The sequence below is a fragment of the Thermobia domestica genome, chromosome 6 (assembly GCF_964235325.1).
Source record: "Thermobia domestica chromosome 6, izTheDome1.hap1.1, whole genome shotgun sequence".
NCBI classification, from domain to species: domain Eukaryota; kingdom Metazoa; phylum Arthropoda; class Insecta; order Zygentoma; family Lepismatidae; genus Thermobia; species Thermobia domestica.
The window spans coordinates 311240984-311264880 of NC_137459.1; positions in this window are offsets into that span (position 1 = coordinate 311240984).

Below are 23897 nucleotides of genomic sequence, written 5' to 3' on the forward strand. Positions count from 1 at the left end.
ATCTGCAACCAACTGTGAGCCTTTTTACAGCAACCATGAAAGATTTAACTTACAATATCAGCAGTAAGTTAGATATTATGAATGAAAAGTCGGAAACTATGAGCATCGTGGAAGCGAGTGTGAGCATTTTTAAAGTACGTGTGAACATTCTGAAGGCAACTGTGAGTATTTTGAAGATGAGCACGAACCATTATGTAGGCAACTATGAGCTCTTTGTCCGCAAATATGAACTAAAATCCGGCAACTATGAGCGTTTTTACGGCACCTGTGAGGCCTTGGTCAGCAATTATGAATGAAAGTCGGCAATTATGAGCGTTTTGACGTCACCTGTGCGGCCTTGGTCAGCAATTATGAACGAAGGGTTGGCAACTATGAGAACTTTTTCTTTTAGTCTGAGCATTCTGACGGTTTGTGTGAGGAATCTGACGGCAACTGTGAGCCTTTTGACAGCAACCATGAACCATTTAACTTACACTGTGCGTAGTAAGTTAGATATTATGAATGAAAAGTCGGCAACTATGAGCACGGTGGAAGCAAGTGTGAGTATTTTGAAAGTATGTCTGATCATTCTGAAGGAAACTGTGAGTATTTTGAAGATGAGAACGAACCATTATGTAGGCAACTATGAGCTCTTTGTCCGCAATTATGAACGAAAAGTCGGCAAAAATGAGCGTTTTGACGGCACCTGTGAGGCCTTGGTCGGCAATTATGAATGAAAGTCGGCAACTATGAACGTTTTGACGGGTACTGTGAAGCCTTGGTCGGCAATTATGTACAAATGGTCGGCAACTATGAGCACTTTTTCTTTAAATCTGAGCATTCTGACCCCCTGTGTGAGGAATCTGACGGCAACTGTGAATCTTTTGACAGCAACCATGAACGTTTTAACTTACACTGTGAGTAGTAAGTTAGATATTATGAATGAAAAGTCGGCAACTATGAGCATCGTGGAAGCGAGTATGATCATTTTGAAAGTACGTGTGAACATTGTGACGCCAACAGCGAGTATTTTGAAGATAAACATTAAAAATTATGTTTTCAATTGTGAGCCCTATATTCGCAATTGTGATCGAATAGTCGTGAACTATGAGCGTTTTGACGGCAACTGTAAGCCCTACGTTGGCAATTAAGAACGAAAAGTCGGCAACTATGAGCGTTTTGACGGAAACTGTGAGCATTGGGTCGGCAATTATGAACAAAAAAGTCGGCATTTACCTTACACTATCAGCAGTATGTTAGATATTATGAATGAAAAGTCAGCAACTATGAGCATCGTGGAAGCGAGTTTGAGCATTTTGAAAGAACGTGTGAACATTCTGAAGGCAACTGTGAGTATTTTGAAGATGAGCACGAACCATTATGTAGGCAACTATGAGCCCTTTGTCCGCAATTATGAACGAAAAGTCGGCAACTATGAGCGTTTTGACGGCACCTGTGAGACCTGGGTTGGCAATTATGAACCAAAAGTCGGCAAATATGAGCGTTGTGACGCCTACTGTGAGCCCTTTGTCGGCAATTATGAACGAATGGTCGAAAACTATGAGCACTTTTTCTTTAAATCTGAGCATTCTGACGGCTTTTGTGAGGAATCTGACGGTAACTGTGAGTCTTTTCACAGCAACCATGAACCGTTGAACTTACATTATCAGCAGTATGTTAGATATTATGAATGAAAAGTTGGCAACTATGAGCATTGTGGAAGCGAGTGTGAGCATTTTGAAAGTTCGTCTGAACATTCCGAAGGCAACTGTGGTTATTTTGAAGATGAGCAAGAACGATTATGTAGGCAACTATGAGCCCTTTGTCCGCAAATATGAACGAAAAGTCGGCAGTTATGAGCGTTTTACGGCACCTGTGAGGCCTTGGTCTGCAATTATGAATGAAAACTCGGCAAATATGAACGTTTTGACGGCTATTGCGGCCTTGACCGGGAATTATGAACGAAAAGTCGGCAACTATGAGCACTTTTTCTTTAAATCTGAGCATTCTGACGGCTTGTGTGAGGAATCTGACGGCAACTGTGAGTCTTTTGACAGCAACCATGAACTATTTACCTTACACTATCAGCATTATGTTAGATATTATGAATGAAAGTCGGCAACTATGAGCATCGTGGAAGCGAGTGTGAGCATTTTGAAAGTATGTGTGAACATTCTGAACGCAACTGTGAGTATTTTGAAGATGAGCACGAACCATTATGTAGGCAACTATGAGCCCTTTGTCAGCAAATATGAACGAAAATCCGGCCACTATGAGCGTTTTTACGGCACCTGTCAGGCCTTGGTCAGCAATTATGAATGAAAGCCGGCAATTATGAGCGTTTTGACGTCACCTGTGCGGCCTTGGTCAGCAATTATGAACGAAGGGTCGGCAACTATGAGCACTTTTTCTTTTAGTCTGAGCATTCTGACGGTTTGTGTGAGGAATCTGACGGCAACTGTGAGCCTTTTGACAGCAACCATGAACCATTTAACTTACACTGTGCGTAGTAAGTTAGATATTATGAATGAAAAGTCGGCAACTATGAGCACGGTGGAAGCGAGTGTGAGCACTTTAAAAGTACGTCTGAACATTCTGAAGGCAACTGTGAGTATTTTGAAGATGAGCACGAACCATTATGTAGGCAACTATGAGCCCTTTGTTCGCAAATATGAACGAAAAGTCGGCTATTATGAGCGTTTTGACGGCACCCTTGAGGCCTCTGTCGGCAATTATGAACGAAAACTCGGACATTATGAGCGTTTTCACGGCTACTGTGAGGTCTTGGTCGGCAATTATGAACGAATGATCGGCAACTATGAGGACTTTTTCTTTTAATCTGAGCATTCTGACGGCTTGTGTGAGGAATGTGACGGCAACAGCGAGCCTTTTGATAGCAACCATGAACCTTTTAACTTACACTGTGAGTAGTAAGTTGGATATTATTAATGAAAGTCGGCAACTATGAGCACCGTGGAAGCAAGTGTGAGCATTTTGAAAGTATGTCTGATCATTCTGAAGGAAACTGTGAGTATTTTGAAGATGAGAACGAACCATTATGTAGGCAACTATGAGCCCTTTGTCCGCAATTATGAACGAAAAGTCGGCAAAAATGAGCGTTTTGACGGCACCTGTGAGGCCTTGGTCAGCAATTATGAATGAAAGTCGGCCATTATGATCGTTTTGACGTCACCTGTGCGGCCTTGGTCAGCAATTATGAACGAAGGGTCGGCAACTATGAGCACTTTTTCTTTTAGTCTGAGCATTCTGACGGTTTGTGTGAGGAATCTGACGGCAACTGTGAGCCTTTTGACAGCAACCATGAACCATTTAACTTACACTGTGCGTAGTAAGTTAGATATTATGAATGAAAAGTCGGCAACTATGAGCACGGTGGAAGCGAGTGTGAGCACTTTAAAAGTACGTCTGAACTTTCTGAAGGCAACTGTGAGTATTTTGAAGATGAGCACGAACCATTATGTAGGCAACTATGAGCCCTTTGTTCGCAAATATGAACGAAAAGTCGGCTATTATGAGCGTTTTGACGGCACCCTTGAGGCCTCTGTCGGCAATTATGAACGAAAACTCGGACATTATGAGCGTTTTCACGGCTACTGTGAGGTCTTGGTCGGCAATTATGAACGAATGATCGGCAACTATGAGGACTTTTTCTTTAAATCTGAGCATTCTGACGGCTTGTGTGAGGAATGTGACGGCAACAGCGAGCCTTTTGATAGCAACCATGAACCTTTTAACTTACACTGTGAGTAGTAAGTTGGATATTATTAATGAAAGTCGGCAACTATGAGCACCGTGGAAGCAAGTGTGAGCATTTTGAAAGTACGTCCGATCATTCTGAAGGAAACTGTGAGTATTTTGAAGATGAGAACGAACCATTATGTAGGCAACTATGAGCTCTTTGTCCGCAATTATGAACGAAAAGTCGGCAAAAATGAGCGTTTTGACGGCACCTGTGAGGTCTTGGTCGGCAATTATGAACGAATGATCGGCAACTATGAGGACTTCTTCTTTAAATCTGAGCATTCTGACGGCTTGTGTGAGGAATCTGACATCAACTGTGAGCCTTTTGACAGCAACCATGAACCATTGAACTTACACTATCAGCACTAAGTTAGATATTATGAATGAAAAGTCGGCAGCTATGAGCACCGTGGAATGGAGTGTGAGCATTTTGAAAGTACGTCTGAACATTCTGAAGGCAACTGTGAGTATTTTGAAGATGAAAACGAACCATTATGTAGGCAAATATGAGCCCTTTGTCCGCAAATATGAACGAAAAATCGGCAGTTATGAGCGTTTTACGGCACCTGTGAGGCCTTGCTCGGCAATTATGAATGAAAAGTCCGCAAATATGAACGTTTTGACGGCTATTGAGGCCTTGGCCGGGAATTATGAACGAATGGTCGGCAACTATGAGCACTTTTTCTTTAACTCTAAGCATTCTGACTGCTTGTGTGAGGAATCTGCAACCAACTGTGAGCCTTTTTACAGCAACCATGAAAGATTTAACTTACAATATCAGCAGTAAGTTAGATATTATGAATGAAAAGTCGGAAACTATGAGCATCGTGGAAGCGAGTGTGAGCATTTTTAAAGTACGTGTGAACATTCTGAAGGCAACTGTGAGTATTTTGAAGATGAGCACGAACCATTATGTAGGCAACTATGAGCTCTTTGTCCGCAAATATGAACTAAAATCCGGCAACTATGAGCGTTTTTACGGCACCTGTGAGGCCTTGGTCAGCAATTATGAATGAAAGTCGGCAATTATGAGCGTTTTGACGTCACCTGTGCGGCCTTGGTCAGCAATTATGAACGAAGGGTCGGCAACTATGAGAACTTTTTCTTTTAGTCTGAGCATTCTGACGGTTTGTGTGAGGAATCTGACGGCAACTGTGAGCCTTTTGACAGCAACCATGAACCATTTAACTTACACTGTGCGTAGTAAGTTAGATATTATGAATGAAAAGTCGACAACTATGAGCACGGTGGAAGCAAGTGTGAGTATTTTGAAAGTATGTCTGATCATTCTGAAGGAAACTGTGAGTATTTTGAAGATGAGAACGAACCATTATGTAGGCAACTATGAGCTCTTTGTCCGCAATTATGAACGAAAAGTCGGCAAAAATGAGCGTTTTGACGGCACCTGTGAGGCCTTGGTCGGCAATTATGAATGAAAGTCGGCAACTATGAACGTTTTGACGGGTACTGTGAAGCCTTGGTCGGCAATTATGTACAAATGGTCGGCAACTATGAGCACTTTTTCTTTAAATCTGAGCATTCTGACCCCCTGTGTGAGGAATCTGACGGCAACTGTGAATCTTTTGACAGCAACCATGAACGTTTTAACTTACACTGTGAGTAGTAAGTTAGATATTATGAATGAAAAGTCGGCAACTATGAGCATCGTGGAAGCGAGTATGATCATTTTGAAAGTACGTGTGAACATTGTGACGCCAACAGCGAGTATTTTGAAGATAAACATTAAAAATTATGTTTTCAATTGTGAGCCCTATATTCGCAATTGTGATCGAATAGTCGTGAACTATGAGCGTTTTGACGGCAACTGTAAGCCCTACGTTGGCAATTAAGAACGAAAAGTCGGCAACTATGAGCGTTTTGACGGAAACTGTGAGCATTGGGTCGGCAATTATGAACAAAAAAGTCGGCATTTACCTTACACTATCAGCAGTATGTTAGATATTATGAATGAAAAGTCAGCAACTATGAGCATCGTGGAAGCGAGTTTGAGCATTTTGAAAGAACGTGTGAACATTCTGAAGGCAACTGTGAGTATTTTGAAGATGAGCACGAACCATTATGTAGGCAACTATGAGCCCTTTGTCCGCAATTATGAACGAAAAGTCGGCAACTATGAGCGTTTTGACGGCACCTGTGAGACCTGGGTTGGCAATTATGAACCAAAAGTCGGCAAATATGAGCGTTGTGACGCCTACTGTGAGCCCTTTGTCGGCAATTATGAACGAATGGTCGAAAACTATGAGCACTTTTTCTTTAAATCTGAGCATTCTGACGGCTTTTGTGAGGAATCTGACGGTAACTGTGAGTCTTTTCACAGCAACCATGAACCGTTGAACTTACATTATCAGCAGTATGTTAGATATTATGAATGAAAAGTTGGCAACTATGAGCATTGTGGAAGCGAGTGTGAGCATTTTGAAAGTTCGTCTGAACATTCCGAAGGCAACTGTGATTATTTTGAAGATGAGCAAGAACGATTATGTAGGCAACTATGAGCCCTTTGTCCGCAAATTTGAACGAAAAGTCGGCAGTTATGAGCGTTTTACGGCACCTGTGAGGCCTTGGTCTGCAATTATGAATGAAAACTCGGCAAATATGAACGTTTTGACGGCTATTGCGGCCTTGACCGGGAATTATGAACGAAAAGTCGGCAACTATGAGCACTTTTTCTTTAAATCTGAGCATTCTGACGGCTTGTGTGAGGAATCTGACGGCAACTGTGAGTCTTTTGACAGCAACCATGAACTATTTACCTTACACTATCAGCATTATGTTAGATATTATGAATGAAAGTCGGCAACTATGAGCATCGTGGAAGCGAGTGTGAGCATTTTGAAAGTATGTGTGAACATTCTGAACGCAACTGTGAGTATTTTGAAGATGAGCACGAACCATTATGTAGGCAACTATGAGCCCTTTGTCAGCAAATATGAACGAAAATCCGGCCACTATGAGCGTTTTTACGGCACCTGTCAGGCCTTGGTCAGCAATTATGAATGAAAGCCGGCAATTATGAGCGTTTTGACGTCACCTGTGCGGCCTTGGTCAGCAATTATGAACGAAGGGTCGGCAACTATGAGCACTTTTTCTTTTAGTCTGAGCATTCTGACGGTTTGTGTGAGGAATCTGACGGCAACTGTGAGCCTTTTGACAGCAACCATGAACCATTTAACTTACACTGTGCGTAGTAAGTTAGATATTATGAATGAAAAGTCGGCAACTATGAGCACGGTGGAAGCGAGTGTGAGCACTTTAAAAATACGTCTGAACATTCTGAAGGCAACTGTGAGTATTTGGAAGATGAGCACGAACCATTATGTAGGCAACTATGAGCCCTTTGTCCGCAATTAGGAACGAAAAATCGGCAACTATGAGCGTTTTACGGCACCTGTGAGGACTTGGTCGGCAATTATGAATGAAAGTTGGCAACTATGAACGTTTTGACGGGTACTGTGAAGCCTTGGTCGGCAATTATGTACAAATGGTCGGCAACTATGAGCACATTTTCTTTAAATCTGGGCATTCTGACGGCTTGTGTGAGGAATCTGACGGCAACTGTGAGTCTTTTGACAGCAACCATGAACAATTTAACTTACACTTTCAGCAGTAAGTTAGATATTATGAATGAAAAGTCGGCAACTATGAGCATCGTGGAAGCAAATGTGAGCATTTTGAAAGTACGTGTGAACATTCTGAAGGCAACTGTGAGCATTTTCAAGATGAGCACGAACCATTATGTAGGCAACTATGAGCGTTTTGACGGCACCTGTGAGGCCTTGGTCGGCAATTAGGAACGAAGGATCGGCAACTATGAGCAATTTTCTACAAATCTAAGCATTCTGACGGCTTGTGTGAGGAATCTGCAACCAACTGTGAGCCTTTTGACAGCAACCATGAACCATTTAACTTACACTGTGCGTAGTAAGTTAGATATTATGAATGAAAAGTCGGCAACTATGAGCACCGTGGAAGCGTGTGTGAGCATTTTAAAAGTACGTCTGAACATTCTGAAGGAAACTGTGATTATTTTGAAGATGAGCAAGAACCATTATGTAGGAAACTATGAGCCCTTTGTCCGCAAATATGAACGAAAAGTCGGCAGTTATGGGCGTTTTACGGCACCTGTGATGCCTTGGTCGGCAATTATGAATGAAAAGTCGGCAAATATGAACGTTTTGACGGCTATTGTGGCCTTGACCGGCAATTATGAACGAAAAGTCGGCAACTATGAGCGTTTTGACGGCAACTGTGAACACTACGTCGGCAATTATGAACGAATAGTCGGCAACTATGAGCATCATGAAAGCGAGTGTGAGCACTTTGAAAGCACGCGTGAACATTGTGACGCCAACAGCGAGTATTTTGAAGATAAACATTAAAAATTATGTTTTCTTTTGTGAGCCTATTTTCGCAATTATGAACGAAAAGTCGGTAACTATGAGTGTTTTGACGGCAACTGTGAGCATTGGGTCGGCAATTATGAACAAAAAAGTCGGCATTTAACTTACACTATCAGCAGTATGTTAGATATTATGAATGAAAAGTCGGGAACTATGAGCATCGTGGAATCGAGTGTTTGTATTTTGAAAGTACGTGTGAACATTCTGAAGGCAACTGTGTGTATTTTGAAGATTAGCACGAACTATTATGTAGGCAACTATGAGCTCTTTGTACGGATTTATGAAGGAAAAGTCGGCAACTATGAGCATTTGACGGCACCTGTGAGGCCTTGGTCGGCAATTATGAACGAATGGTTGGCAACTATGAGCACTTTTTCTTTAAATCTGAGCTTTCTGACGGCTAGTGAGAGGAATCTGACGGCAACTGTGAGCCTTTTGATAGCAACCATGAACCATTTAACTTACACTTTCAGCAGTATGTTAGATATTATGAATGAAAAGTCGGCAGCTATGAGCACCGTGGAATCGAGTGTGAGCATTTTGAAAGTACGTGTGAACATTCTGAAGGAAACTGTGAGTATTTTGAAGATGAGCACGAACCATTAGGTAGGGAACTATGAGCACTTTATTCGGAATTATGAAGGAAAAGTCGGCAACTATGAGCGTTTTGACGGCACCTGTTAGGTCTTGGTCGGCAATTATGAACGAAAAGTCAGCAACTATTAGCGTTTTGACGGCAACTGTTAGGTCTTGGTCTGCAATTATGAACGAATGGTCGGCAACTATGAGCACCGTGGAAGCGAGTCTAAGAATTTGGAAAGTACGTCTGAACATTCTGAAGGCAACTGTGAGTATTTTGAAGATGAGCAAGAACCATAATGTAGGCAACTATGAGCCCTTTTTCCGCAATTATGAACGAAAAGTCGGCAGCTATGAGCGTTTTGACGGAAACTGTGAGCCCTAAGTCGGCAATTATGAACGAATAGTCGGCAACTCTGAGCATCATGAAAGCGAGTGTGAGCACTTTGAAAGCTCGCTTGAACATTGTGACGCCAAAAGCGAGTATTTTGAAGATAAACATTAAAAATTATGTTTTGAATTGTGAGCCCTATATTCGCAATTATGAACGAAAATTCGTCAACTATGAGCGTTTTAACGGCAACTGTGAGCCCGACGTCGGGAATTATGAACGAATAGTCGGCAACTATGAGCATCATGAAAGCGAGTGTGAGCACTTTGAAAGAACGTGTGAACATTGTGACGCCAACAGCGAGTATTTTGAAGATAAACATTAAAAATTATGTTTTCAATTGTGAGCCCTATATTCGCAATTATGAACGAATATTCGTGAACTATGAGCGTTTTGACGGCAACTGTAAGCCCTACGTCGGCAATTAAGAACGAAAAGTCGGCAACTATGAGCGTTTTGACGGAAACTGTGAGCATTGGGTCGGCAATTATGAACAAAAAAGTCGGCATTTACCTTAGACTATCAGCAGTATGTTAGATATTATGAATGAAAAGTCAGCAACTATGAGCATCGTGGAAGCGAGTTTGAGCATTTTGAAAGAACGTGTGAACATTCTGAAGGCAACTGTGAGTATTTTGAAGATGAGCACGAACCATTATGTAGGCAACTATGAGCCCTTTGTCCGCAATTATGAACGAAAAGTCGGCAACTATGAGCGTTTTGACGGCACCTGTGAGACCTGGGTTGGCAATTATGAATCAAAAGTCGGCAAATATGAGCGTTGTGACGCCTACTGTGAGCCCTTTGTCGGCAATTATGAACGAATGGTCGAAAACTATGAGCACTTTTTCTTTAAATCTGAGCATTCTGACGGCTTTTGTGAGGAATCTGACGGTAACTGTGAGTCCTTTCACAGCAACCATGAACCGTTGAACTTACATTATCAGCAGTATGTTAGATATTATGAATGAAAAGTTGGCAACTATGAGCATTGTTGAAGCGAGTGTGAGCTTTTTGAAAGTACGTCTGAACATTCTGAAGGCAACTGTGATTATTTTGAAGATGAGCAAGAACGATTATGTAGGCAACTATGAGCCCTTTGTCCGCAAATATGAACGAAAAGTCGGCAGTTATGAGCGTTTTACGGCACCTGTGAGGCCTTGGTCTGCAATTATGAATGAAAACTCGGCAAATATGAACGTTTTGACGGCTATTGTGGCCTTGACCGGGAATTATGAACGAAAAGTCGGCAACTATGAGCACTTTTCTTTAAATCTGAGCATTCTGACGGCTTGTGTGAGGAATCTGACGGCAACTGTGAGTCTTTTGACAGCAACCATGAACAATTTAACTTACACTATCAGCATTATGTTAGATATTATGAATGAAAAGTCGGCAGCTATGAGCACCGTGGAATGCAGTAAGAGCATTTTGAAAGTACGTCTGAACATTCTGTAGGCAACTTTGAGTAGTTTGAAGATGAGCAAGAACCATTATGTAAGCAACTATGAGATCTTTGTCCGCAATTTGGAACGAAAATTCGGCAACTATCAGCGTTTTTACGGCACTTGTGAGGCCTTGGTCGGCAATTATGAACGAATGGTCGGCCACTATGAGCACTTTTTCTTTAACTCTAAGCATTTTGACTGCTTGTGTGAGGAATCTGCAATCAACTGTGAGCCTTTTGACAGCAACCATGAAAGATTTAATTTACAATATGAGCAGTAAGTTAGATATTATGAATGAAAAGTCGGAAACTATGAGCATCGTGCAAGCGAGTGTGAGCATTTTTAAAGTACGTGTGAACATTCTGAAGACAACTGTGAGTATTTTGAAGATGAGCACGAACCATTATGTAGGCAACTATGAGCCCTTTGTCCGCAAATATGAACTAAAATCCGGCAACTATGAGCGTTTTTACGGCACCTGTGAGGCCTTGGTCAGCAATTATGAATGAAAGTCGGCAATTATGAGCGTTTTGACGTCACCTGTGCGGCCTTGGTCAGCAATTATGAACGAAGGGTCGGCAACTATGAGCACTTTTTCTTTTAGTCTGAGCATTCTGACGGTTTGTGTGAGGAATCTGACGGCAACTGTGAGCCTTTTGACAGCAACCATGAACTATTTAACTTACACTGTGCGTAGTAAGTTAGATATTATGAATGAAAAGTCGGCAACTATGAGCACGGTGGAAGCGAGTGTGAGCACTTTAAAAGTACGTCTGAACTTTCTGAAGGCAACTGTGAGTATTTTGAAGATGAGCACGAACCATTATGTAGGCAACTATGAGCCCTTTGTTCGCAAATATGAACGAAAAGTCGGCTATTATGAGCGTTTTGACGGCACCCTTGAGGCTTCTGTCGGCAATTATGAACGAAAACTCGGACATTATGAGCGTTTTCACGGCTACTGTGAGGTCTTGGTCGGCAATTATGAACGAATGATCGGCAACTATGAGGACTTTTCTTTAAATCTGAGCATTCTGACGGCTTGTGTGAGGAATGTGACGGCAACAGCGAGCCTTTTGATAGCAACCATGAACCTTTTAACTTACACTGTGAGTAGTAAGTTGGATATTATTAAAGAAAGTCGGCAACTATGAGCACCGTGGAAGCAAGTGTGAGCATTTTGAAAGTATCTCTGATCATTCTGAAGGAAACTGTGAGTATTTTGAAGATGAGAACGAACCATTATGTAGGCAACTATGAGCTCTTTGTCCGCAATTATGAACGAAAAGTCGGCAAAAATGAGCGTTTTGACGGCACCTGTGAGGCCTTGGTCGGCAATTATGAACGAATGGTCGGCAACTATGAGTACTTTTCCTTTAAATCTGAGCATTCTGACGGCTTGTGTGAGGAATCTGACATCAACTGTGAGCCTTTTGACAGCAACCATGAACCATTGAACTTACACTATCAGCACTAAGTTAGATATTATGAATGAAAAGTCGGCAGCTATGAGCACCGTGGAATGGAGTGTGAGCATTTTGAAAGTACGTCTGAACATTCTGAAGGCAACTGTGAGTATTTTGAAGATGAAAACGAACCATTATGTAGGCAAATATGAGCCCTTTGTCCGCAAATATGAACGAAAAATCGGCAGTTATGAGCGTTTTACGGCACCTGTGAGGCCTTGCTCGGCAATTATGAATGAAAAGTCCGCAAATATGAACGTTTTGACGGCTATTGAGGCCTTGGCCGGCAATTATGAACGAATGGTTGGCAACTATGAGCACTTTTTCTTTAACTCTAAGCATTCTGACTGCTTGTGTGAGGAATCTGCAACCAACTGTGAGCCTTTTGACAGCAACCATGAAAGATTTAACTTACAATATCAGCAGTAAGTTAGATATTATGAATGAAAAGTCGGAAACTATGAGCATCGTGGAAGCGAGTGTGAGCATTTTTAAAGTACGTGTGAACATTCTGAAGGCAACTGTGAGTATTTTGAAGATGAGCACGAACCATTATGTAGGCAACTATGAGCTCTTTGTCCGCAAATATGAACTAAAATCCGGCAAGTATGAGCGTTTTTACGGCACCTGTGAGGCCTTGGTCAGCAATTATGAATGAAAGTCGGCAATTATGAGCGTTTTGACGTCACCTGTGCGGCCTTGGTCAGCAATTATGAACGAAGGGTCGGCAACTATGAGCACTTTTTCTTTTAGTCTGAGCATTCTGACGGTTTGTGTGAGGAATCTGACGGCAACTGTGAGCCTTTTGACAGCAACCATGAACCATTTAACTTACACTGTGCGTAGTAAGTTAGATATTATGAATGAAAAGTCGGCAACTATGAGCACGGTGGAAGCAAGTGTGAGCATTTTGAAAGTATGTCTGATCATTCTGAAGGAAACTGTGAGTATTTTGAAGATGAGAACGAACCATTATGTAGGCAACTATGAGCTCTTTGTCCGCAATTATGAACGAAAAGTCGGCAAAAATGAGCGTTTTGACGGCACCTGTGAGGCCTTGGTCGGCAATTATGAACGAATGGTCGGCAACTATGAGTACTTTTCCTTTAAATCTGAGCATTCTGACGGCTTGTGTGAGGAATCTGACATCAACTGTGAGCCTTTTGACAGCAACCATGAACCATTGAACTTACACTATCAGCACTAAGTTAGATATTATGAATGAAAAGTCGGCAGCTATGAGCACCGTGGAATGGAGTAAGAGCATTTTGAAAGTACGTCTGAACATTCTGTAGGCAACTTTGAGTAGTTTGAAGATGAGCAAGAACCATTATGTAAGCAACTATGAGATCTTTGTCCGCAATTTGGAACGAAAATTCGGCAACTATCAGCGTTTTTACGGCACTTGTGAGGCCTTGGTCGGCAATTATGAACGAATGGTCGGCCACTATGAGCACTTTTTCTTTAACTCTAAGTATTTTGACTGCTTGTGTGAGGAATCTGCAATCAACTGTGAGCCTTTTGACAGCAACCATGAAAGATTTAATTTACAATATGAGCAGTAAGTTAGATATTATGAATGAAAAGTCGGAAACTATGAGCATCGTGCAAGCGAGTGTGAGCATTTTTAAAGTACGTGTGAACATTCTGAAGACAACTGTGAGTATTTTGAAGATGAGCACGAACCATTATGTAGGCAACTATGAGCCCTTTGTCCGCAAATATGAACTAAAATCCGGCAACTATGAGCGTTTTTACGGCACCTGTGAGGCCTTGGTCAGCAATTATGAATGAAAGCCGGCAATTATGAGCGTTTTGACGTCACCTGTGCGGCCTTGGTCAGCAATTATGAACGAAGGGTCGGCAACTATGAGCACTTTTTCTTTTAGTCTGAGCATTCTGACGGTTTGTGTGAGGAATCTGACGGCAACTGTGAGCCTTTTGACAGCAACCATGAACTATTTAACTTACACTGTGCGTAGTAAGTTAGATATTATGAATGAAAAGTCGGCAACTATGAGCACGGTGGAAGCAAGTGTGAGCACTTTAAAAGTACGTCTGAACTTTCTGAAGGCAACTGTGAGTATTTTGAAGATGAGCACGAACCATTATGTAGGCAACTATGAGCCCTTTGTTCGCAAATATGAACGAAAAGTCGGCTATTATGAGCGTTTTGACGGCACCCTTGAGGCTTCTGTCGGCAATTATGAACGAAAACTCGGACATTATGAGCGTTTTCACGGCTACTGTGAGGTCTTGGTCGGCAATTATGAACGAATGATCGGCAACTATGAGGAGTTTTCTTTAAATCTGAGCATTCTGACGGCTTGTGTGAGGAATGTGACGGCAACAGCGAGCCTTTTGATAGCAACCATGAACCTTTTAACTTACACTGTGAGTAGTAAGTTGGATATTATTAAAGAAAGTCGGCAACTATGAGCACCGTGGAAGCAAGTGTGAGCATTTTGAAAGTATGTCTGATCATTCTGAAGGAAACTGTGAGTATTTTGAAGATGAGAACGAACCATTATGTAGGCAACTATGAGCTCTTTGTCCGCAATTATGAACGAAAAGTCGGCAAAAATGAGCGTTTTGACGGCACCTGTGAGGCCTTGGTCGGCAATTATGAACGAATGGTCGGCAACTATGAGTACTTTTCCTTTAAATCTGAGCATTCTGACGGCTTGTGTGAGGAATCTGACATCAACTGTGAGCCTTTTGACAGCAACCATGAACCATTGAACTTACACTATCAGCACTAAGTTAGATATTATGAATGAAAAGTCGGCAGCTATGAGCACCGTGGAATGGAGTGTGAGCATTTTGAAAGTACGTCTGAACATTCTGAAGGCAACTGTGAGTATTTTGAAGATGAAAACGAACCATTATGTAGGCAAATATGAGCCCTTTGTCCACAAATATGAACGAAAAATCGGCAGTTATGAGCGTTTTACGGCACCTGTGAGGCCTTGCTCGGCAATTATGAATGAAAAGTCCGCAAATATGAACGTTTTGACGGCTATTGAGGCCTTGGTCGGCAATTACGAACGAATGGTCGGCAACTATGAGCACTTATTTTTTTAAGTCTGAGCATTCTGACGGTTTGTGTGAGGAATCTGACGGCAACTGTGTGCCTTTCGACAGCAACCATGAACCATTTAATTTACACTGTGCGTAGTAAGTTAGATATTATGAATGAAAATTCGGCAACTATGAGCATCGTGGAAGCGAGTGTGAGCATTTTGAAAGTACGTGTGAACATTCTGAAGGCAACTGTGAGCATTTTCAAGATGAGCACGAAACATTATGTAGGCAACTATGAGCGTTTTGACGGCACCTGTAAGGCCTTGGTCGGCAATTACGAACGAAGGATCGGCAACTATGAGCAATTTTCTACAAATCTAAGCATTCTGACGGCTTGTGTGAGGAATCTGCAACCAAATGTGAGCCTTTTGACAGCAACCATGATCGATTTAACTTACAATATTAGCAGTAAGTTAGATATTATGAATGAAAAGTCGGCAACTATGAGCACCGTGGAAGCGTGTGTGAGCATTTTAAAAGTACGTCTGAACATTCTGAAGGAAACTGTGATTATTTTGAAGATGAGCAAGAACCATTATGTAGGCAACTATGAGCCCTTTGTCCGCAAATATGAACGAAAAGTCGGCAGTTATGAGCGTTTTACGGCACCTGTGAGGCCTTGGTCGGCAATTATGAATGAAAAGTCGACAAATATGAACGTTTTGACGGCTATTGTGGCCTTGACCGGCAATTATGAACGAAAAGTCAGCAACTATGAGCACTTTTTCTTTAAATCTGAGCATTCTGACGGCCTGTGTGAGGAATCGGACGGCAACTGTAAATCTTTTGACAGGAACCATGAACGTTTTAACTTACACTGTGAGTAGTAAGTTAGATATTATGAATGAAAAGTCGGCAACTATAAGCATCGTGGAAGCGAGTATGAGCATTTTGAAAGTACGTCTGAACATTCTGAAGGCAAGGCTGAGTGTTTGAGGATGAGCACGAACCATTATGAAGGCAACTATGAGCCCTTTCTCCGGAATTAGGAAAGAAAAGTCGGAAAGTAGGAGTGTTTGGCAGCACCTGTGAGGCCCTGGTCGGCAATTATGAATGAAAAGTCGTCAAGTATGAGAGTTTTGACGGCTACTGTGAGTCCTTGGTCGGCAATTATGAACGAATGGTAGGCAACTATGAGCACTTTTTCTTCTAATCTGAGCATTCTGACGGCTTGTGTGAGGAATATGACGTCAACTGTGAGTCTTTTGACAGCAACCATGAACCATTTAACTTACACTATCAACAGTATGTTAGATATTATGAATGAAAGTCGGCAACTATGAGCATCGTGGAAGCAAGTGTGAGCATTTTGAAAGTACGTGTGAACATTCTGAACGCAACTGTGAGTATTTTGAAGGTGAGCACGAACCATTATGTAGGCAACTATGAGCCCTTTGTCCGCAAATATGAACGAAATTCCGGCAACTATGAGCGTTTTAACGGCACCTGTGAGGCCTTGGTTGGAAATTAGGAACGAATGGTCGGCAAATATGAGCGCTTTTTCTTTAAATCTGAGCATTCTGACGGCTTGTGTGAGGAATCTGACGGCAACTGTGAGCCATTTGACAGCAACCATGAACGATTTAACTTAAAATATCAGCAGTAAGTTAGATATTATGAATGAAAAGTCGGCAACTATGAGCACCGTCGAAGCGTGTGTGAGCGTTTTAAAAGTACGTGTGAACATTGTGAAGGCAACTGTGAGTATTTTGAAGATGAGATCGAACCATTATGTAGGCAACTATGAGCACTTTGTTCGCAATTATGAACGAAAAGTCCGCTATTATGAGCGTTTTGACGGCACCTGTTAGGTCTTGGTCGGCAATTATGAACGAAAAGTCAGCAACTATGAGCGTTTTGAGGGCAACTGTGAGGCCTTGGTCAGCAATTATGAACGAAAAGTCGGCAACTATGAGGGTATTGACGGCTACTGTGAGGAATTGGTCGGCAATTATGAACGAATGGTCGAAAACTATAAGCACATTTTCTTTAAATCTGAGCATTCCGACGCCTTGTGTGAGGAATCTGACGGCAACTGTGAGTCTTTTCACAGCAACCATGAACCGTTTAACTTACATTATCAGCAGTATGTTAGATATTACGAATTTAAAGTCGGCAACTATGAGCATTGTGGAAGCGAGTGTGAGCATTTTGAAAGTACGTGTGAACATTCTGAAGGCAACTGTGAGTATTTTTAAGATGAGGAAGAACCATTACGTAGGCAACTATGAGCCCTTTGTCCGCAATTATGAACGAAAAGTCGGCAACTCTGAGCATTTTGACGGCAACTGTGAACACTACGTCGGCAATTATGAACGAATAGTCGGCAACTATGAGCATCATGAAAGCGAGTGTGAGCACTTTGAAAGCACGCGTGAACATTGTGACGCCAACAGCGAGTATTTTAAAGATAAATATTAAAAATTATGTTTTTAACTGTGAGCCATATATTCGCAATTATGAACGAAAAGTCGGCAACTATGAGCGTTTTGACGGCAACTGTGAACACTACGTCGGCAATTATGAACGAATAGTCGGCAACTATGAGCATCATGAAAGCGAGTGTGAGCACTTTGAAAGCACGCGTGAACATTGTGACGCCAACAGCGAGTATTTTGAAGATAAACATTAAAAATTATGTTTTCTTTTGTGATCCTATTTTCGCAATTATGAACGAAAAGTCGGTAACTATGAGCGTTTTGACGGCAACTGTGAGCATTGGGTCGGCAATTATGAACAAAAAAGTCGGCATTTAACTTACACTATCAGCAGTATGTTAGAAATTATGAATGAAAAGTCGGCAACTATGAGCATCGTGGAATCGAGTGTTTGCATTTTGAAAGTACGTGTGAACATTCTGAAGGCAACTGTGTGTATTTTGAAGATTAGCACGAACTATTATGTAGGCAACTATGAGCTCTTTGTACGGATTTGTGAAGGAAAAGTCGGCAACTATGAGCATTTGACTTCACCTGTGAGGCCTTGGTCGGCAATTATGAACGAATGGTTGGCAATTATGAGCACTTTTTCTTTAAATCTGAGCATTCTGAAGGCTAGTGAGAGGAATCTGACGGCAACTGTGAGCCTTTTGATAGCAACCATGAACCATTTAACTTACACTTTCAGCAGTATGTTAGATATTATGAATGAAAAATCGGCAACTATGAGCACCGTAGAATCGAGTGTGAGCATTTTGAAAGTACGTGTGAACATTCTGAAGGAAACTGTGAGTTTTTTGAAGATGAGCACGAACCATTAGGTAGGCAACTATGAGCACTTTATTCGGAATTATGAAGGAAAAGTCGGCAACTATGAGCGTTTTGACGACACCTGTTAGGTCTTGGTCGGCAATTATGAACGAAATGTGAGCAACTATGAGCGTTTTGACGGCAACTGTGAGGCCTTGGTCTGCAATTATGAACGAATGGTCGGCAACTATGAGCACCGTGGAAGCGAGTGTAAGAATTTGAAAAGTACGTCTGAACCTTCTGAAGGCAATTGTGAGTATTTTGAAGATGAGCAAGAACCATTTTGTTGGCAACTATGAGCCCTTTTTCCGCAATTATGAACCAAAAGTCGGCAGCTATGAGCGTTTTGACGGAAACTGTGAGCCCTAAGTCGGCAATTATGAACGAATAGTCGGCAACTCTGAGCATCATGAAAGCGAGTGTGAGCACTTTGAAAGCTCGCATGAACATTGTGACGAAAAAAGCGAGTATTTTGAAGATAAACATTAAAAATTATGTTTTGAATTGTGAGCCCTATATTCGCAATTATGAACGAAAATTCGTCAACTATGAGCGTTTTAACGGCAACTGTGAGCCCGACGTCGGCAATTATGAAAGAATAGTCGGCAACTATGAGCATCATGAAAGCGAGTGTGAGCACTTTGAAAGCACGTGTGAACATTGTGACGCCAACAGCGACTATTTTGAAGATAAACATTAAAAATTATGTTTTCAATTGTGAGCCCTATATTCGCAATTATGAACGAATAGTCGTGAACTATGAGCGTTTTGACGGCAACTGTAAGCCCTACGTCGGCAATTAAGAACGAAAAGTCGGCAACTATGAGCGTTTTGACGGAAACTGTGATCATTGGGTCGGCAATTATGAACAAAAAAGTCGGCATTTACCTTACACTATCAGCAGTATGTTAGATATTATGAATGAAAAGTCAGCAACTATGAGCATCGTGGAAGCGAGTTTGAGCATTTTGAAAGAACGTGTGAACATTCTGAAGGCAACTGTGAGTATTTTGAAGATGAGCACGAACCATTATGTAGGCAACTATGAGCCCTTTGTCCGCAATTATGAACGAAAAGTCGGCAACTATGACCGTTTTGACGGCACCTGTGAGACCTGGGTTGGCAATTATGAACCAAAAGTCGGCAAATATGAGCGTTGTGACGCCTACTGTGAGCCCTTTGTCGGCAATTATGAACGAATGGTCGAAAACTATGAGCACTTTTTCTTTAAATCTGAGCATTCTGACGGCTTTTGTGAGGAATCTGACGGTAACTGTGAGTCTTTTCACAGCAACCATGAACCGTTGAACTTACATTATACGCAGTATGTTAGATATTATGAATGAAAAGTTGGCAACTATGAGCATTGTGGAAGCGAGTGTGAGCATTTTGAAAGTACGTCTGAACATTCTGAAGGCAACTGTGATTATTTTGAAGATGAGAAAGAACCATTATGTAGGCAACTATGAGCCCTTTGTCCGCAAATATGAACGAAAAGTCGGCAGTTATGAGCGTTTTACGGCACGTGTGAGGCCTTGGTCTGCAATTATGAATGAAAAGTCGGCAAATATGAACGTTTTGACGGCTATTGTGCCCTTGACCGGGAATTATGAACGAAAAGTCGGCAACTATGAGCACTTTTTCTTTAAATCTGAGCATTCAGACGGCTTGTGTGAGGAATCTGACGGCAACTGTGAGTCTTTTGACAGCAACCATGAACTATTTAACTTACACTATCAGCATTATGTTAGATATTATGAATGAAAGTCGGCAACTATGAGCATCGTGGAAGCGAGTGTGAGCATTTTGAAAGTATGTGTGAACATTCTGAACGCAAATGTGGGTATTTTGAAGATGAGCACGAACCATTATGTAGGCAACTATGAGCCCTTTGTCAGCAAATATGAACGAAAATCCGGCAACTATGAGCGTTTTTACGGCACCTGTGGGGCCTTGGTCGGCAATTATAAATAAAAAGTCGGCCACTATGAGCGTTTTGAGGGCTACTGTGAGGCCTTGGTAGGCAATTATGAACGAATCATCGGCCACTATGAGCACATTTTCTTTAAATCTGAGCATTCTGACGGCTTGTGTGAGGAATCTGACGGCAACTGTGAGTCTTTTGACAGCAACCATGAACCATTTAACTTACAATATCAGCAGTATGTTAGATATTATGAATGAAAGTCGGCAACTATGAGCATCGTGGAAGCAAGAGTGAGCATTTTGAAAGTACGTGTGAACATTCTGAAGGCAACTGTGAGTATTTTGAAGATGAGAACGAACCATTATGTATTCAACTATGAGCCCTTTGTTCGCAATTATGAACGAAAAGTCGGCTATTATGAGCGTTTTGACGGCACCCTTGAGGCCTCTGTGGGCAATTATGAACGAAAATCCGGCAACTATGAGCGTTTTAACGGCACCTGTGAGGCCTTGGTTGGCAATTATGAACGAATGGTCGGCAACTATGAGCACTTTTTCTTTAAATCTGAGCATTCTGACGGCTTGTGTGAGGAATCTGTAACCAACTGTGAGCCATTTGACAGCAACCATGAACGATTTAACTTAAAATATCAGCAGTAAGTTAGATATTATGAATGAAAAGTCGGCAACTATGAGCACCGTCGAAGCGTGTGTGAGCGTTTTAAAAGTACGTGTGAACATTCTGAAGGCAACTGTGAGTATTTTGAAGATGAGAACGAACCATTATGTAGGCAACTATGAGCCCTTTGTTCGCAATTATGAACGAAAAGTCGGCTATTATGAGCGTTTTGACGGCACCCTTGAGGCCTCTGTGGGCAATTATGAACGAAAAGTCGGACATTATGAGCGTTTTCACGGCTACTGTGAGGTCTTGGTCGGCAATTATGAACGAATGATCGGCAACTATGAGGACTTTTTCTTTAAATCTGAGCATTCTGACGGCTTGTGTGAGGAATCTGACGGCAACAGCGAGCCTTTTGATAGCAACCATGAACCTTTTAACTTACACTGTGAGTAGTAAGATGGATATTATTAATGAAAGTCGGCAACTATGAGCACCGTGGAAGCAAGTGTGAGCATTTTGAAAGTATGTCTGATAATTCTGAAGGAAACTGTGAGTATTTTGAAGATGAGAACGAACCACTATGTAGGCAACTATGAGCCCTTTGTCCGCAATTATGAACGAAAAGTCGGCAAAAATGAGCGTTTTGACGGCACCTGTGAGGCCTTGGTCGGCAATTATGAACGAATGGTCGGCAACTATGAGTACTTTTTCTTTAAATCTGAGCATTCTGACGGCTTGTGTGAGGAATCTGACATCAACTGTGAGCCTTTTGACAGCAACCATGAACCATTTAACTTACACTATCAGCACTAAGTTAGATATTATGAATGAAAAGTCGGCAGCTATGAGCACCGTGGAATGGAGAGTGAGCATTTTGAAAGTACGTCTGAACATTCTGAAGGCAACTGTGAGTATTTTGAAGATGAAAACGAACCATTATGTAGGCAACTATGAGCCCTTTGTCCGCAAATATGAACGAAAAATCGGCAGTTATGAGCGTTTTACGGCACCTGTGAGGCCTTGCTCGGCAATTATGAATGAAAAGTCCGCCAATATGGACGTTTTGACGGCTATTGAGGCCTTGGCCGGCAATTATGAACGAATGGTCGGCAACTATGAGCACTTTTTCTTTAACTCTAAGCATTGTGACTGCTTGTGTGAGGAATCTGCAACCAACTGTGAGCCTTTTGACAGCAACCATGAACGATTTAACTTACAATATCAGCAGTAAGTTAGATATTATGAATGAAAAGTCGGAAAATATGAGCATCGTGGAAGCGAGTGTGAGCATTTTTAAAGTACGTGTGAACATTCTGAAGGCAACTGTGAGTATTTTGAAGATGAGCACCAACCATTATGTAGGCAACTATGAGCCCTTTGTCCGGAATTAGGAAAGCGTTTTGACGGCACCTGTGAGGACTTGGTCGGCAATTATGAATGAAAGTCGGCAACTATGAACGTTTTGACGGGTACTGTGAAGCCTTGGTCAGCAATTATGTACAAATGGTCGGCAACTATGAGCACTTTTTCTTTAAATCTGAGCATTCTGACGGCTTGTGTGAGGAATCTGACGGCAACTGTGAGTCTTTTGACAGCAACCATGAACAATTTAACTTACACTTTCAGCAGTATGTTAGATATTATAAATGAAAAATCGGCAACTATGAGCATCGTGGAAGCAAATGTGAGCATTTTGAAAGTACGTGTGAACATTCTGAAGGCAACTGTGAGCATTTTCAAGATGAGCACGAACCATTATGTAGGCAACTATGAGCGTTTTGACGGCACCTGTGAGGCCTTGGTCGGCAATTATGAATGAAAAGTCGGCAAATATGAACGTTTTGACGGCTATTGTGGCCTTGACCGGCAATTATGAACGAAAAGTCGGCAACTATGAGCACTTTTTCTTTAAATCTGAGCATTCTGATGGCCTGTGTGAGGAATCTGACGGCAACTGTGAATCTTTTGACAGCAACCATGAACGTTTTAACTTACACTGTGAGTAGTAAGTTAGATATTATGAATGAAAAGTCGGCAATTATGAGCATCGTGGAAGCGAGTATGAGCATTTTGAAAGTACGTCTGAACATTCTGAAGGCAAGGCTGAGTGTTTGAGGATGAGCACGAACCATTATGAAGGCAACTATGAGCCCTTTGTCCGGAATTAGGAAAGAAAAGTCGGAAAGTAGGAGTGTTTGGCAGCACCTGTGAGGCCCTGGTCGGCAATTATGAATGAAAAGTCGTCAAGTATGAGCGTTTTGACGGCTACTGTGAGTCCTTGGTCGGCAATTATGAACGAATGGTAGGTAACTATGAGCACTTTTTCTTTTAATCTGAGCATTCTGACGGCTTGTGTGAGGAATCTGACGGCAACTGTGAGTCTTTTGACAGCAACCATGAACCATTTAACTTACACTATCAGCATTATGTTAGATATTATAAATGAAAGTCGGCAACTATGAGCATCGTGGAAGCAAGTGTGAGCATTTTGAAAGTACGTGTGAACATTCTGAACGCAACTGTGAGTATTTTGAAGGTGAGCACGAACCATTATGTAGGCAACTATGAGCCCTTTGTCCGCAAATATGAACGAAATTCCGGCAACTATGAGCGTTTTAACGGCACCTGTGAGGCCTTGGTTGGAAATTAGGAACGAATGGTCGGCAAATATGAGCGCTTTTTCTTTAAATCTGAGCATTCTGACGGCTTGTGTGAGGAATCTGACGGCAACTGTGAGCCATTTGACAGCAACCATGAACGATTTAACTTAAAATATCAGCAGTAAGTTAGATATTATGAATGAAAAGTCGGCAACTATGAGCACCGTCGAAGCGTGTGTGAGCGTTTTAAAAGTACGTGTGAACATTGTGAAGGCAACTGTGAGTATTTTGAAGATGAGATCGAACCATTATGTAGGCAACTATGAGCACTTTGTTCGCAATTATGAACGAAAAGTCCGCTATTATGA